Consider the following 15543-nt stretch of genomic DNA (forward strand, 5'->3'; position numbering starts at 1 on the left):
ACCCACACATGCAAACACGTAGTTCTAAAATAGAAATAAGCTTTAAAAACCAAGAAACATAGAAAAGTACATGAACTATAGTACAGCTTAACAACCTCCTACAGTGATTGACTGGTGATTGGCATGGGTGATTGCCAGTCATGTCAATAGCAGTGCATTGATAGCTGTGAGACCTGCATTCCTGAAGATCCCATTTTCTCTTCTTTCTTAGAAGTAACCACTCACCTGCCTTTTATGAAGACTACTTATTTGAAATCTCTTTTGTTATTGGAATTCCCCAAACAAAGTAGAGCACAATTACTGTTCTTTTGTTTTCACACATGAACCATTTGTATCTCACTAAAATGTGCTATCTGTAACTACAGCAGGGTGGCTCTTCTGTGTGTGTGTGTGTGTGTGTGTGTGTGTGTGTGTGTGTGTGTGTGATGAGGTATTAGTCTCAGGGCATTGAGTATGCTAGGCAAGAACGTTCACACTGAACTTTATTCCTAGATACATGATATTTGTGGGTCAGCGGTATACGTGTATGGGCACGCATTCTTAGGCCAAAAATCAACCTGAATGCGGTTGTTCACACTCTGCTCATCTTTCTTTTAGGGCAAGATCTACTGGACTTTACCAAACAGGCTAAGATAGCCAATGAGCCCCAGGGATCTTCCTGTATTTGTCTCCTGAGTACAGGGACTACCACATTCAGCTTTTACATGAGTTCTAGGGATTGAATACAGGTCTCCACGCTTTCATGGCCAATACTTTACCTCCTGCGCCATCTCATGACCCTCATGATGACTATGTAGAAGTTTCAGAATGTATTTTGTATTCATCTGACAAAAGAAAAAAAGGTCATGGATGTTCTAACTAAAATGTCAGAAGTCCTCCTTGAATCCTGATAAATACAGTCTGTATGAAGTTTTAAAGACTCAAACATGTCTATGGATTCTGTTACCCCTTTGTACCTGGGGAAAAAAAAGGACTACCATGGAGCCACTTTGTTGATTTTATAGATGATCAAAGAGAACCTGGGTGTTGGTCCTTAGCATGGTCACTGAGACAGGAGCTGTGCTGTCAGCCACCTCACAGGCTCTCTGCCTCTTCCTTCTGCTTTGACTCAGTGAAATTTCACCAAAAAGACTCCTGTTCATTTCAGCATCACAGCAACTGCCTGCTTCAGATGTTTTCCTCCTCAACTCTACAGCATATAGAGAGAGTGTGACTGCATTCCTCCCCTTGGAGCACAGAGAGACATATGCCATTTGAGGAGAATCCTCTGAGTCCTTCTACTTCCTGACACCTAGGCACCTCCACTGTGCATAGCACACTTCTAGTGGAGTTTCACTTTCCATTTGCAAACTCACTTCTCAGTTCTAAGAATAGCCTGTGGTGAGACCTTTCCCTAGGGACTGTGATTCTGTGTGTGCAGCAGCTCCTTTCTGAAACCAGCATCCTACTGTCTCTTTCTCTCTCTTTCTGAGAAAAGCTCTTGGGAAAATTCCACTTGGAGGGCATGATACACAGAATGTGGAAATGGTTTTATCATCTCAGAGTGCAATGAACTTCAGTCCCAGCTAAAGGAAGAACCAGAATGAACTGCAGGAAATAGGTCAAGCCAAAAAGCAACGTTCTGGTTGGCAGAGTGAATGGCTTCTCACACACAGGAACTAAAATACTTCTGCATAGACACATGGGGCCACACCTCCTATCCTTAACTAATGAGAAGTGAGTTGATTGACTCAGGTTGACAAGGACATAGGTTATACCCATTCTCTTATTTAAATAGACACAAATAAAATAGACCTTGGGGATGGAATTTTAAGAGGTACTAGACAAAACACATAGGAATCCATCCATGTCAGGGTGCTCCTGGAATTCTAACTCTTTGGGTGCTAAGGCAGAGGGAGCATGAGTTCAAGGACAGTTCTAGTAAACCTAGCGTTTGTATGGGTTCTGAGAGTTGAATACATTCGTGGCAAGTACTTTACTGCCTGACCCATCTCATGACCCCTGTAGTGATTATGTTGGTGCTTTAGTACACTGGCTTACAAAAAGGAACCCTATTTTAAAAGTTACACTTGGAATCTTTTCCTTATCACTTCTTTTTTTTTTTTTTTGTCAGCTCCCTTCAATGGCTTATTTATACTACCTCATTTCTAAACAATTATAATGGTTTCCATGATTTTTAAATGAGGAAAATAAGCACAAAAGGCAAGAGAGAAGTTACCTAAGGCCAAGGGAGTAGCTCAGTATTGGAAACAATGGAGACCCCAGGCTTCTAGCTCATTGTGGTCCATTCCATGCACCAACTGTCACAACTGAAAATGCCATCCACCACCCGTCAGTTGTGTGTACAGGAGCTGAGCCCTCTTTCCTGAGCTGCCAATAACTCCAAGTGAGCCAGCAGGCAGGAAGTTGTCCAGTGGAGGGATTAAGGGTACCCATGTCGAAATTAGCTTCAAAATCCAGATTGGAAGTCAGTGTGCCTTGTACTGAATTTGGCTTAAGAACTGGGGAAAAGAGAAGCTATTTAGAGAAGCAAATAAAGCTGCACATTTTGTGGTCATGCTGCCTGTGTTTAAAACCTGAGCCTGACATTTAGCAGGTATGTAACCTTGAGGAAGTTGGTTAGACTTCATAGCTCCCCAGTTCTTCAGGTGGGTTAGTAATAATGCCTACTTCTCCAGGTAGTGATGTTTAAAAATGGCTATGTGCATCAAAGGCCAAGGAGGCAATAAATACTCGGGGAGTGTTTTCTCATTCTCCATGTCCCTCACTCTTTCCCTCTCAACCACCCTCCCCAGAGAATTTGCAACTTTTTCACAGCTGGTACTTGTCATGTCATCACAATGAGAACTACTTGAATATTAGTGGTAGAGCCACAAGGAGGGCCCACCTGATATCTTTATATCATAAGCAGGGACTGATGAATTACAGGCCATTCAAATGCTTGTGCAATGTGGGTTTTGAGACACAGAGGACTCTGGGAACAGAGTTTAAAATATAATGTTACATACTCTATCTGTATTTGTATAGGAAGGGTCCATTTTAGCTATCATTGTCAACAGAACGCATAAAAATATTGTATGTATGTGAAAAGTATTTAATACTGGATATGTCTATATGCAAAGATGCTCACACACATTTATGTACACACGTGCATACATAAAGTATTGGTAGTAGTGGATCTAATTAACATTTCCTAACTCTCAATAATGTAAATTAAGAATATAATTTTGTGAAATACAGCAAGTTTCACTAAGAAATATGAGGTCCAACATAAAACTCAAGTCTCCTTTGACATCTTGCCCTTGTGACCAGGAAACTCATGCGCAGAACTTTGGTTTGGAAAACAAAGAGAACAAGCTGGCTACTGGGGAACCACTGTGTGCATCCTTGTCAAGAGAGTCTCTCCTGGCTCCCAGCACTTCAGCATTGCAAGAGAAACATTTCTCTGGAGTTTACCATCCCTGTCTGGCATTTCTACTTAGATTAGACCACGTGAAATTCAATATAGCAACTTCTTCACTCTAGCACACAAAAATTATCTCCAACCTTGATGGCATCACCAATTGTCCCCCCAAAGAAATATTTGTCTTGCACAAGCCTTCAAAACAGCTACTTCTGATTCCAGGTAAAATGTAACAGGTAAAGTATGGCATAACCAGTAGCAGAAAAACCTAAAGGAACATTTGGCTTCTACATTCTTATTTTACAAGTGAAAAAAAATGAGAGAGATTAAAATAAATTTGTTCAAAATCAGAGCCTCACTCATTGGTTTTAATTGTCTGGAGAATCTCATTTCTGTGTGTATTTCCCCACAAGGAAGAAAACAAGGAATCATTTTCTGTTCATAAAGAGAAAGGAGGAAATAAAGACAGTAGCAAAGCAACAGAATTTATCTTTATGAAAGCAAATTCTGTAGATATTTTGCCAAAAAGGACACATAGTGAAAATGGATTAGTTCATTTGAGTGGTTTGTGGAAAATATATATTTCCTGAAGCAGGTGGTGCTATCAAAGTGAATAGGGAAAAATATGTCCTGTATGAAAAATATTTTTTTCAAAATGCTATTTTTCAAGTCGAAAGGCAAATGACACAAAATCCTACCTCTGACTCTGACAGCGTATTCTAATGGGTTCTGGCTGTATTTTAGAGAGACTCACACTCACATACAAACAGAAACAATTTTCAAAAAGGATATGTATAGAAAACCCTGGAGGTTTCACATTTGTTAGGTGAGGGAAAGCGGAAAGACAAACTGCTTGCCAGATAATGAGATGAGTGAGCAAGTAAGTCATTGGACACACAGAAGACACATTTTCTGAGCTGATTCTAGTCCTGTTGTTGAAGGCAAAAGGGACTGGGACAGAATAATAAACAAACCATCATCCTATAGACATGTCAGTAAGAGCCCATGACTCAATACTCATAGAGCATGACCTATGTATTAACATTTTAATGAATTCTTAACACGTTGTTTTGTTTTGTTTGCTTCAAGACAGGGTTTTTCTGTGTAGCCGTGGCTGTTCTGGACTTGGTTTGTAAAGGAGACTGTCCTGAAACTCACAGCGATCTACCTGCCTCTGCATCTCTGTGTTCTGGGGTTAAAGGAGTGTGTCGCCATGGCCAGCTTCTTAGAATATTCTGATTTCATTATTTTTCTTACTTTAAACATTTTTAATTACTAAAATTAATGTAATAGATGTTCACTGAGGTCTTATTACAGAATATGACTGAAGACATACTAGACCTTTTAGGTTATGTGTACCTAGACAATGGTAAGAACTTGTGTTAGTTGACCAGGGGAATTAGGGTTTCCCCTTAGGTGATAAACCACTGCTGGCTGGTAAATGACTGTCTCTGATTTCCTGAGATTCTCTGTCATTTATCCTCCCTGCTGAGATAGGTAGGTCTTAACGTCTTTCAGCAGAAATATAACATTGTAGTATGTGCTTTCATCAATTACACCACCTCTTCCTTGCCTGGACTCTCAGACTTACCCACACATCTGTGAAGTTGCTAACCTGTCTTTGCTCCTGTGTGGCAGGGGTAATCTGCACAGCAACCGTATGGAAGAAACTTTTATCTGACATCTATCCACAGGACTGCTATTCACACCATAACTAAGACAGGGCACCTTAAAAGTAAGCAACCGAGTACATGCCCAGAGGTACTCTGGGGCCTGTTTTGTCTTCTGGCACCCACTTAGTCCACTGACACACAAAAATTATTTCTCTGGAGACTGCTGTCCACTTCGAAGAACGTTGAGAACTAACCCAAACCTCACCTCTTGTACAAGGTACCCCCTGATCATACCAATGCTCCAATGAATTCTTACAATTATTTTAGTCTCTACAGCCAAGTACCTAATTAAACGCCTACACTGGCAAATCAAAATTGCTTATAACTTATTGTATTACACACTCTCCAATAAGTAAAAAGCATGCAGTTGTTGAACTCTGCACTTGAACTTATGTCTGAGTTTCACTGTTGCCAGGGCAGAAAGAATAAATAGTCACCTTTAGTCTTCCAGGCGTGTTCACTCAGGGTCCTTTTTTCTTTTCATGTGATGAAAATGCTGATATTTAATGTCTCAAGCTACAATGGCCTGAGCAGACATAATTACAGAACATTTTGTTCATGAGCTACGTATGACTTAAAATGTTTCCTCTCTACCACCTTAATGCATTCTGTGGGTTCTGTCCTTTGGCTGTCTTCTATGTTATTAAAACAGCCATCCCTGTGGAGTGCTCCTAGTCTTCACTATGTTCATCCAAATTATGGTGGCCAAAAGGCCTTCTTAAAAATAACAGGAAAAGGGGGCAGTGTGTCTCAGCAGTTAAGAGTAGCTGTTGTTCTTGCCAGGATCATGAATTCAGTTTCCATATCACACCTCCAGCAACTCAAATGCCTGTAACTCTGGATCTAGAGATTCTAACATCCAGTCTGGCTTCTGCCAGTAACCATATACACTGTGCACAACCACAGAGACACAAATACACATAAATAAAAACTTACAGATATCTTTGAAAGAAAGCAACAGAAAAACGGAGACTTGTCCATCTTGGATGAACTTATGATGCCTCAATGGTGTCACTCAGGGTGCAAAGCTCAAAGTCTCTTGCCATTAACCATCTTATTATCAGATCATCATGAGAGAAGGGAAAAAAGTTAGCCAAACTGACCAAACTGACTGGTTAATATCTTTGTTGTGGGGAAGCAAAACCTAAGATTAAGTGCCTTTCTCTCCCAGTTTTTACTTAGCAAGCAGAAGAAGACTCAGTTTATAGCAATAAAGGCACTAATTAAGCAGAGTGTGGGAAAATGTCAATGGGAATTGACAGCTGTGACTTCACACACTTAAAATATTAAGTAAAAGTTGCCGGCATTCCATTTCCTTTCCCTGCCCTATCCTCCTCCTTGCTTCTCTAGTGTTTGATTAAATGCACTACAACAAAAACATCAATTCACTCTAGTTAGAGAGTGAGGCATTGTGAATTAATGAAGTCAGACTCATGGGCAGTTTGATTCAATTCTATTACTCTCAAGTACTTGTGATAACTGGACCTCAATTTTTCCAACATACGGACCATTAGAGTTGTTTAACACATATGATATTGATTAGCTGAAAGAAATTTGTAATAGGGAAATACATATACCATTTACATACACACATATGCCTACATATGTGTGAATGTGCAAAAAATGTATATTTATACTAAAAATTCTAACCATATGCACATTCATGATTGAGTTTTCAGAAAATATTAATAATCATTATTTCACAAGATGCTTGATATTTTATCCTTTGGATAACAGGTTTTCTTACTTTATTTTCATCCCTCTGTCAATCTGGAAAGAAAAGGTTTTAAGTTAAATTAATTTGTAGTCCAATCTCTTCTTATTTTGGTGGCATCTGAATTAACAGCTTTTGCTGCAAGGAATATGAAGTTAAGATGATGATATTTATTGGAGGCTAACACCAATTAGAGAAGAATTGCTTCCTGACCTCACAGATCAGAGTTTTGAAGTTGCATATTGCTGGATGAAAATCGTAAGTGCAAGGAAAACCCAGGCATCATTACCCAGCATCATGCTTAGAACAGTGATACTTCTACTTTTAAGCTGTATTTATGGAAAGCCAAACAGCCTCTGAGCATTTAATTGAATATATCAATTTCCAGTAGGCTAGAATTGTTGTGTTTACTTAGAAGATTGTTCTATAGGTGTTCCCCCCGCAACACTGGAAATCGGTAATATATTTGTGTGCGTGTGTGAAGCTCAGGGTGTAGCTGTAATTTGCTTTTGCAATCATATTGGTTATTCTGGCAGAATGCAGCCCTGGATCTCACATGGCAGTTTACAAATTAAAACCTGTAGAAATAATTAAAAAAGGAGATATGTACAGGAATGCTGCGTGAAAATGCAAAGCTCCAGCAGCTTGCTTGGCTGAGTGATAACTAGACGTGAGGCGCAAACTAATTGTGCTTATCTATGTCTCAGAGTGAGAACAACATGCTGGCTGCCTCTGCCGTTGCAGGAAAAAAAGTAGGTACACAGTTCACTTAAATGTTCATATAACAAATGAGAGCCAATACCAGGAAATATATGAGAGAAGGATCAAGAATAGCTTAAAGTATGTGTTATACAAACTGTTAAGGACCCTGTCTAACTTTTGCTACTTCTACCATAAGTAACTTCTCTTGCTTTCTGTTCAGCTAAGACCTGAAAGCAGTGGCCTACCCTGAGAACTGAACCAGAACATGACTCTTTAAACAGCATGTCTACCGTCTCAGATCTAGGGTCCCTTCCCTACTCTTTTTTTCTTTCTTTTTTTCTATCCACATAATAGCATCCACCTGTTGATGATATATACATGTATTACATGCATTTAGTTTTGAAATATGATTTAATTCAATCTCTTAGCAAGGTTTCCTTTCCCCTCTACCAGCAGCAGTTAGCTACAATTCCAAAACCAGCGCTTTAGTAACCCAGTGAGAATTATCCCACAGGCCTGGACTAGAACTTGAATAGCTGTTACAAGCAACATTAATTACCCCTCCCCCCACTGTGGGCAGGGGGAATGTGAAAATTGGTGTGTAGAGAATGAGACAGAAATCCCCAATTCTTCCAATAAGTAGCCACTAGGGACTCAAGACAGCTGATTACAGGATAGCTGTGTGGAGGCTTGTTTGTCATCTCTCTGAACTATTCCTAGAGTCCGGCAAAAGAGATATTTCTTATCCAGGAAAGATGCTTAGGGACTTCTGCTAATCTTATGGATGCTGATATTTGTTTGGCATTTTCTAATTTTAATTAATTAACATGGGAAAGCCCAGTTGCCTAGACCCCAAAGATTCTACAGAGAAGTACTCATCTCTATCTACATCCAATTACACAGACCTTGTCTCCTTCCCAGAACTCCCCATCTCTGCCTTCGCAAGTTTAACAATGTCATTCTTAAAATATTATGGCACAGAGCCTTTCTCAGCCACCCTCATAACTCATCAATCTCTACATCTACTTTCTCTTTCTCTTCATAGTCAAGTGCTCTGTATTTCATCTGTTAAGATCTTCTTTTTCTGTCTTTGCACCTGGGTGATTATCATACGAGTTAGGAATCCATGTTTCTATGCAGCATCTAAGACAACATGAAGCATAGAGACATATCAATCCATAGTGTAGTTGGTGGTCTAACTGGTCCACTCACAGAGTCCATTACACGATTTTGAGCAGTATACCTCTGCCATTCACCTTATCCTTCATTACATGTCTATACATAGTTATTTAATGGGTCTGTCACTGGACTCTGGGATTATTAATGCAAGATCCCTGAAGAAAGAATCACTGGCATCCATTTACCCAAGTCCATCAGAGAAGAATCAAACAGAAAGTTTTATAGAGGAAAGCATGTGGTGCCCACAAGCATGTGATAGAAGTGTAAAAACAGCAGGTGGGTGAGTCAGACATTCATAAACTTGTCAATCTTAATTTCCTGTAACATGGTAGACTAATGAGGAGTATGCATTGTGAAACATGCATGCAGAGTACAACATTGCCTCTTGAAGAAATACAGGATGGTGTCTGTCCCAAGTAAGAGACTAGCCCAGAGCTTACCTCCAAGGCTACATTGACTGGACACCTTAATTCTAATATTCATGTGATGGTAAATTTTATGGGGTCAACAAAGAGGTTTCCTGATATTTTTCTTAGTTGCTTTCTATTGTGATAAAATTACATGACTAAGACAATTATAAAAGAGTTTATTTGAGGCTTATATTCCTAGAGGGTTAGAATCCATGATGGTCAGTCAGAGGTAGCAGGAGGCAGGTTTACGAATTGAAAACTGAAATCTATAACCACATATGTGGGGCAGAGACCAAAACAGTAATGGTGATAGGCATTCTCAACCTCAAAACCTGCCATCAGTGACACCTTCTTCCTGAAAGGTCATATCTCCTACCCTTCCCAGGCGGCCAAACACTGGCTGCCAAGTATTCAAATGCTAAATACCTGTGGGGTCATCTCCTCCAAACTACTAAATATTTGATCAAAGTTCAAACTCTGTACGTGTGAAAGAATATTTACAGACGATCTGCCTATGAACATTGGTGTAGGTTCCCTCTCTAAGTGGAAATGTCTCATCAAGTTAACTGAAAACATGGATAGGAAAAAAAAACACTGAAGAAGGTAAGACCTGTTCTTCTTTGCCCATTTGATTTTGGAAGTTGCCAGCTTTTGGACTAGAAGTCATTCTATTCAGTTCTTCTGGTTTTGGGGGGAAGGAGTTAAATATAACTGGCTCTACAAATTTTTTTTTATTCTCTCCCCAGCTTGCTTACCAAGTGCATGGGGCATTTCAGCTTTTCATATTTATAAGCTAATTCCTTCTACATCTCTGTCTGTACTATCTCTGTCTCTGTTTACGTCACTGTCTGTCAGTCTACATGTCAGCTAGCAATCTATTTCTCTCTGTATATACTTAGGCATACACACATACACACACACACACACACTGTGTATGTTTTCACTGCATCCTTTACTCAAGAGAACTCTCACAAAAACGTTCTTCTTGTCCAGAATTAATGAACGCTATTGTTTTTTACTAGAAGGGGCCAAGCCATGGGCAACCTGGCTTCAGCTCCATCTAGTCTATCAGACAATGCCTCCAGCTTTCCAATTGGATTCTCCGCTTGGTTTGTTCTAAAAGAGAAAATAAGTTTTGTCTTTTCCCCTCTGTTCTTAAAATCTGTCCTATGCTATTTGGCAAGAACTAGTAGCTTTTCTTGTGGTCTGACTGGATCTGGAAATAACATGGTTATTTTTGTTTAAACATAATAGCACAGAGAACTTGAGCTTATATGCAATTTAGCCTTATCAAGCCCAGACATATTTGTTTGTGTACAATCAGCATGTGGAATGATGTCAGAAGAGCTCTGAAAACAATGTATTCTGAAGCTAGAGTTGTTAGTGGGTGGAACCCTCCCAAATAATAAGCATTTTACACATGGTTTGAAGTAGAATGAGTTATTTAGTCCAATGCAACCTGCTTTAGAACATACAGCATGTCATACGGCTAAGAAACAAAACAGAAGAAAGGAGATAAATGAAAAGCAATAGAAAAAACATGGAAAAATTTTTTCAGTTGGGAGAGGAGTCTCTCTGTCCACTCAATAAATGAATTCTGAATGTTATGAATTTGAAAATAAATATTAATTACACACATGTATGTGTGTATATATATATATATACATGTATATGTGTGTATATTTAAGTGTGGCAAACTGAAGACACTGTTGATACATTTGGTTAGAGGGTTGCTAAAATTGATGCATGACCCCACACTGAGATTCAGGATGCCTGAAGAGACTGGATATAGCCCTTGCCTCTTTGTGTCCTAGACTCTCCTGTTTGCACTGTGGCAGACTATACTTTCCCCCTATAGTCATTCCAAAGATATACCATCCTGTAAACATACCTACTGTTTACAGTCAAAAATTTATTTGTGACCTGTAGAACTTTATCTCTGAATTTATCCTAAGTGAGGCCAACCATGGAATGCATTTCCACTAGCAAGATTTATCTTTTTTCAGATTACATTTGTAAACATGTAAAGAAAGGAAATATAAAAATTGCATTTGAGTATTTTATTTTCTGTATACATGTTAGTGCTTGCACTTTATTTTTTATTTAAATATTTTATTTTTATTACACTTTATTCACTTTGTAAACCCCCTGTACCTCCCTCTGTCCCCCACTCCCAATCCCAGCCTCCCTATTCCCCACCTGAGTCCCTCTCCAAGTCCACTGAAAAGGGAGGTCCTCCTCTCCTTCCCCCTCATCCTATTTTATCAGTTCTCATCAGGAGTGCCTGCATTGTCTTCTTCTGTGGCCTGCTAAAGCTGTTCCTCCCTTGGAGGGAGGTAATCAAAGAACAGTCCAATTAGTTCATGTCAGAGACAGTCCCTGTCCTCATTACTATGGAGGCAACTTGGATACCCCACTACCATAGGCTACCTCTGTGCAGGGATTCCAGGCCATCTCCATGAGTGGTTCTTGGCTGGAGTATCAGTTTCAGAAAAAAACCCTGTGCCCAGACTTTTTGCATCTGTTGCTGTTCTTGTGGATCTCCTGTCCTCTCCAGGTCTTTCTATCTCCCAATTCTTTTGTAAGATTCCATGTACTCTGCCCAAAGTTTGGCTATGAGTCTCAGCATCTGCCTCAATACCCTGCAGGGTAGAGCTTTTCAGAGGCCCCCTGTATTAGGCTCCTGTCCTGTTCCCTGTTTTCTCCCTCCTCCTATGGCCATTCTCTTTGCCTTTCTGAATGGGGATTGGGCACCTTAGCCAGAATCCTCCTTCCTGATTAGCTTCCTTAGGTGTACAGATTTTAGTATGTTTATCCCATATTATATGTCTAGTATACACTTATGAGTGAGTATATACCCTGTGTGTTTTTCTGCTTCTGGGATACCTCACTCAGGATGATCTTTTCCAGTTCCCACCATTTACCTGCAAATTCATGACTTCCTTGTTTTTTATTGCTGGGTACTATTCCATTGTGTAAATATGCCACAATTTCTGCATCCTTTCCTCCACTGAGGGGCATCTGGTCTGTTTCCAGCTTCTAGCTATTACAAATAAGGCTCCTACAAACATGCTTGAGTAGATGTCCTGGTTGTATACTTGAGTGTCTTTTGGATGGATATATGCCTAGGAGTGATATAGCTGGATCTTGAATTATCTGAGAAAGTGCCAGGTTGATTTCCAAAGTGGTTTTATAAGTTTACATTCCCACCATTAGTGGAAGAGGGTTCCCCTTTCTCCACATTCTCTCTAGCATGTATTGTCACTTGAATTTTTGATCTTAACCATATGGATGGGTGGAAGGTGAAATCTCAGGGTAGTTTTGATTTTCATTTCCCTGATGACTAAGGACATTAAACATTTTTTTTTAAGTGACTAAGGAGGTTGAACATTTTTTTTTTAAAAAAAACCCTTTTATTGATTCTTTTTGAGTTTCTTTTTTTTTTTCAATGCAGTTTATTCAGGAACATTGAACAATCCTCGGACCCCGGGGAAAGCCAGCCCACAGCTTAAATAGCCTCTGGGTAGCCAACCCAGGCGTGCCACGGGGGCAATGCAGATAGGTCCACATACATGGAAGCAAGCCAGATCCTCGGCCTTAGCCAAATGTGGAGTTGTTCGTGACAGAGAGCACTCACCATCGGGAAGGTGGGAGGCGGAAACCAGCTCCATCTTTAAGGCATAGCATTCCGCAGCTCTCTACAGTTCCCCCTTTTTGTTTTAGACGCATCAGGCAAGAGTAGAGGTCTGATCTCTGATATTAGAAATAAATTGGGACTTTGTACAGATGTTCATTTAGGTGTCATCCACCCAAAGAGCATCAGACCGTCCGATACCTTTTTCTCAGAGGCGGGACCTGTGGCATCAACCCGCATGCAATCAGACATGCTCTTCTCTGGGTCCAAAGCGGCTGACCCTGAGTGCAGTGCTTAGCCTCGCATCCTGAGCGTATCATTTTAGCTTTTTATGGTATCCAACCATGCTTGGGGAGAATGTCCTGCTTCAATGGCTGTAAAGGCCTGAATGATCATGGCTGCATCACACTGTTGTGAGACTCTAAAAAGTGTTTCTCTGCCTTTTGATATTCCTCTATTGAGAATTCTGTTTATCTCTGCACCCATTTTTTAATTGGATTACTTGATTTGTTGCTGTTTAACTTCTTGAGTTCTTTATATATACTAGATATTAGCCCTCTGTCAGATATAGGGTGGTGAAAATTCTTTCCCAATCTTTAGACAGTCGTTTTGTTTTGACAGTGTCCTTTGCTTTACAGCTTTTCAGTTTCATGAAATTTTTCAATCAAATTTATTGATTTTTTTATTTTTTATTAATTATAGTTTATTCAATTTGTATCCCCCCATAAGCCTGTCCCTCATCCCCTCCCAGGCCCACCCTCCCTCCCCCTTCTTCTTGCTTGCCCCACCCAAGTCCACTGATAGGGGAGGTCCTCCTCTCTTTCCTTCTGATCTGATCCTATCAGATCCCATCAGGAATGGTTGCATTGTCATCTTCTGTGGCCTGGTAGGGCTGATCTCCCCTCAGGGGGAGGTGATCAAAGAACAGGCCTATCAGATTTTATCTGAGGCAGTCCTTCTTCCCATTACTATGGAACCCACTTGGATACTATGCTGTCATGGGCTACATCTGTACAGGGGTTCTAGGTTATCTCCATGCATGGTACTTGGTTGGAATATCTTTAACCTGTGCGGTCGATGTTCAGTTCAGGAAGTTGTCTCCTGTGCCAATGAGTTCAAGGCTTTTCTCCACTTTTTCTTCTAAGCGATTTAATGTGTCTGGTTTTATGTTGAGGCCTTTGATCCACTTGGACTTTAGTTATGTTCAGGGTGATAAATATGGATCTATTTGCATTTTTCTTCATGTAGACATCCAGTTAGACCAGCACCATTTGTTGAAGATGCTATCTTTTTTCCATTGTGGGGTTTTGGCATCTTTGTCAAAAATCAGGTGTCTGTAAGTGTGTGGGTTTATTTCTGGATCTTCTGTTCGGTTCCATTGACCCACCATTCTGTTTCTATGACAGTACCATGCAGTTTTCAATCTGCTCTATTGTACAGATTGAAATTGGAGATGGAGATACCTCCAGAAGATCTTTTATTGTAGAGGATTGTTTTAGCAATTCTGCGTTTACTGCCTATATGTATGTCTTATGCCCTCAGAGGCAAAGAGCTGGGAACAGATGCCAGAGTTAATATTTGGGTTTTGGAAACTGAATCTGTACCTTCTGAAAAAGCAGCAAGTATCCTAAACACAGAGCCATCCCTCCAGAAGTGAAATAATTTTAACATAATAATTGTTATTAAGGCTTGGAACATTTAAAACATGCATGTTATATAATTTTGTGATATTCACTACTTACTGTTCTCCCTAACCCCGCTCACTGATCTTACCACCTACCCTTTTGCAAATCTCAACACTGTGTCTTCTTTTATTCTTTCTTTTTTAAGTCACTGACTCCAATATGGCTGAAAACACATTTATGGATATGAGGCTAATAACCATATTCCTAAAAAAAAAAAAAACAAACAAAAAAAAAAAAACAAAACTGAAAATCTTTTCTCCAGTAGTCATCAACCATAAATAAGAACTCAACAATGGGTGGGAGGTTTTGAGCCCCTCAACACTTCATGTTAGATTGCTGACTGGAATAGTCTTGTACATGTCTTCTGTAGACAACCTCAGCTCCTGTGGATTCATGAATGAAGAAAAGGTAACATCAGAATCCAGAAGATAATTGTTTTTACTCTGGTCCTCAGCCAGAAAACAATTTTAAAAGTAGTATGAGTTTCAGGCTTAATGCCACACACCAGCCATCCTAGGTGTTGATAGGTAGAAGCAGGACCATCTCAAGTCTAGACCAGATAGTTCCCAGTAGTCATCAAAGAGGCTTGCTCCGGCAGCAAACGGGAGCAGATGCGGAGACCTACAGCCAGACGTTATACAGAGAGGGAATCTAAAACAAAATTTTAAAAGAGGGCTGAAGAACATAGCTCAATGATAGTATACTTGTTCAGCAAGAAAGAAGCCCTTGTTTTAAGACCCAGCCTAAAAAACTGTGTATATTCTCTAAATAAATGCATTTTTCTAATTAATAGCCACTGATGAAATATAATGTTCTTTCTCCTAAGCCTTTCATCCTTCACCCACTTCCATGTCTGACCTTCAAAATGCTCCAGTAATTGAGGATTATAGTTAAAAGTCCTTGTGTGTTCTAAAGAGGAGTTTAAGCCTATTTTGCATTTCCATGAAAGTGAAATCTGTCACTAATGAAAGAAATAACTACTCAGAAAATAAAATCCACAAAGTTTGTTGTAAGAGATGGGGGTGAAAATCACACTTTCTTTTAACTCTTATACTTATAAAATAACAAAATATAGCTGTCTCTGTCATTTTTCTATATTGCTGACACCTCCAACATTACATATTGATAAATTCCAACAGCGCA

Source organism: Meriones unguiculatus, chromosome 2 (genome assembly GCF_030254825.1).
Source record: "Meriones unguiculatus strain TT.TT164.6M chromosome 2, Bangor_MerUng_6.1, whole genome shotgun sequence".
NCBI classification, from domain to species: domain Eukaryota; kingdom Metazoa; phylum Chordata; class Mammalia; order Rodentia; family Muridae; genus Meriones; species Meriones unguiculatus.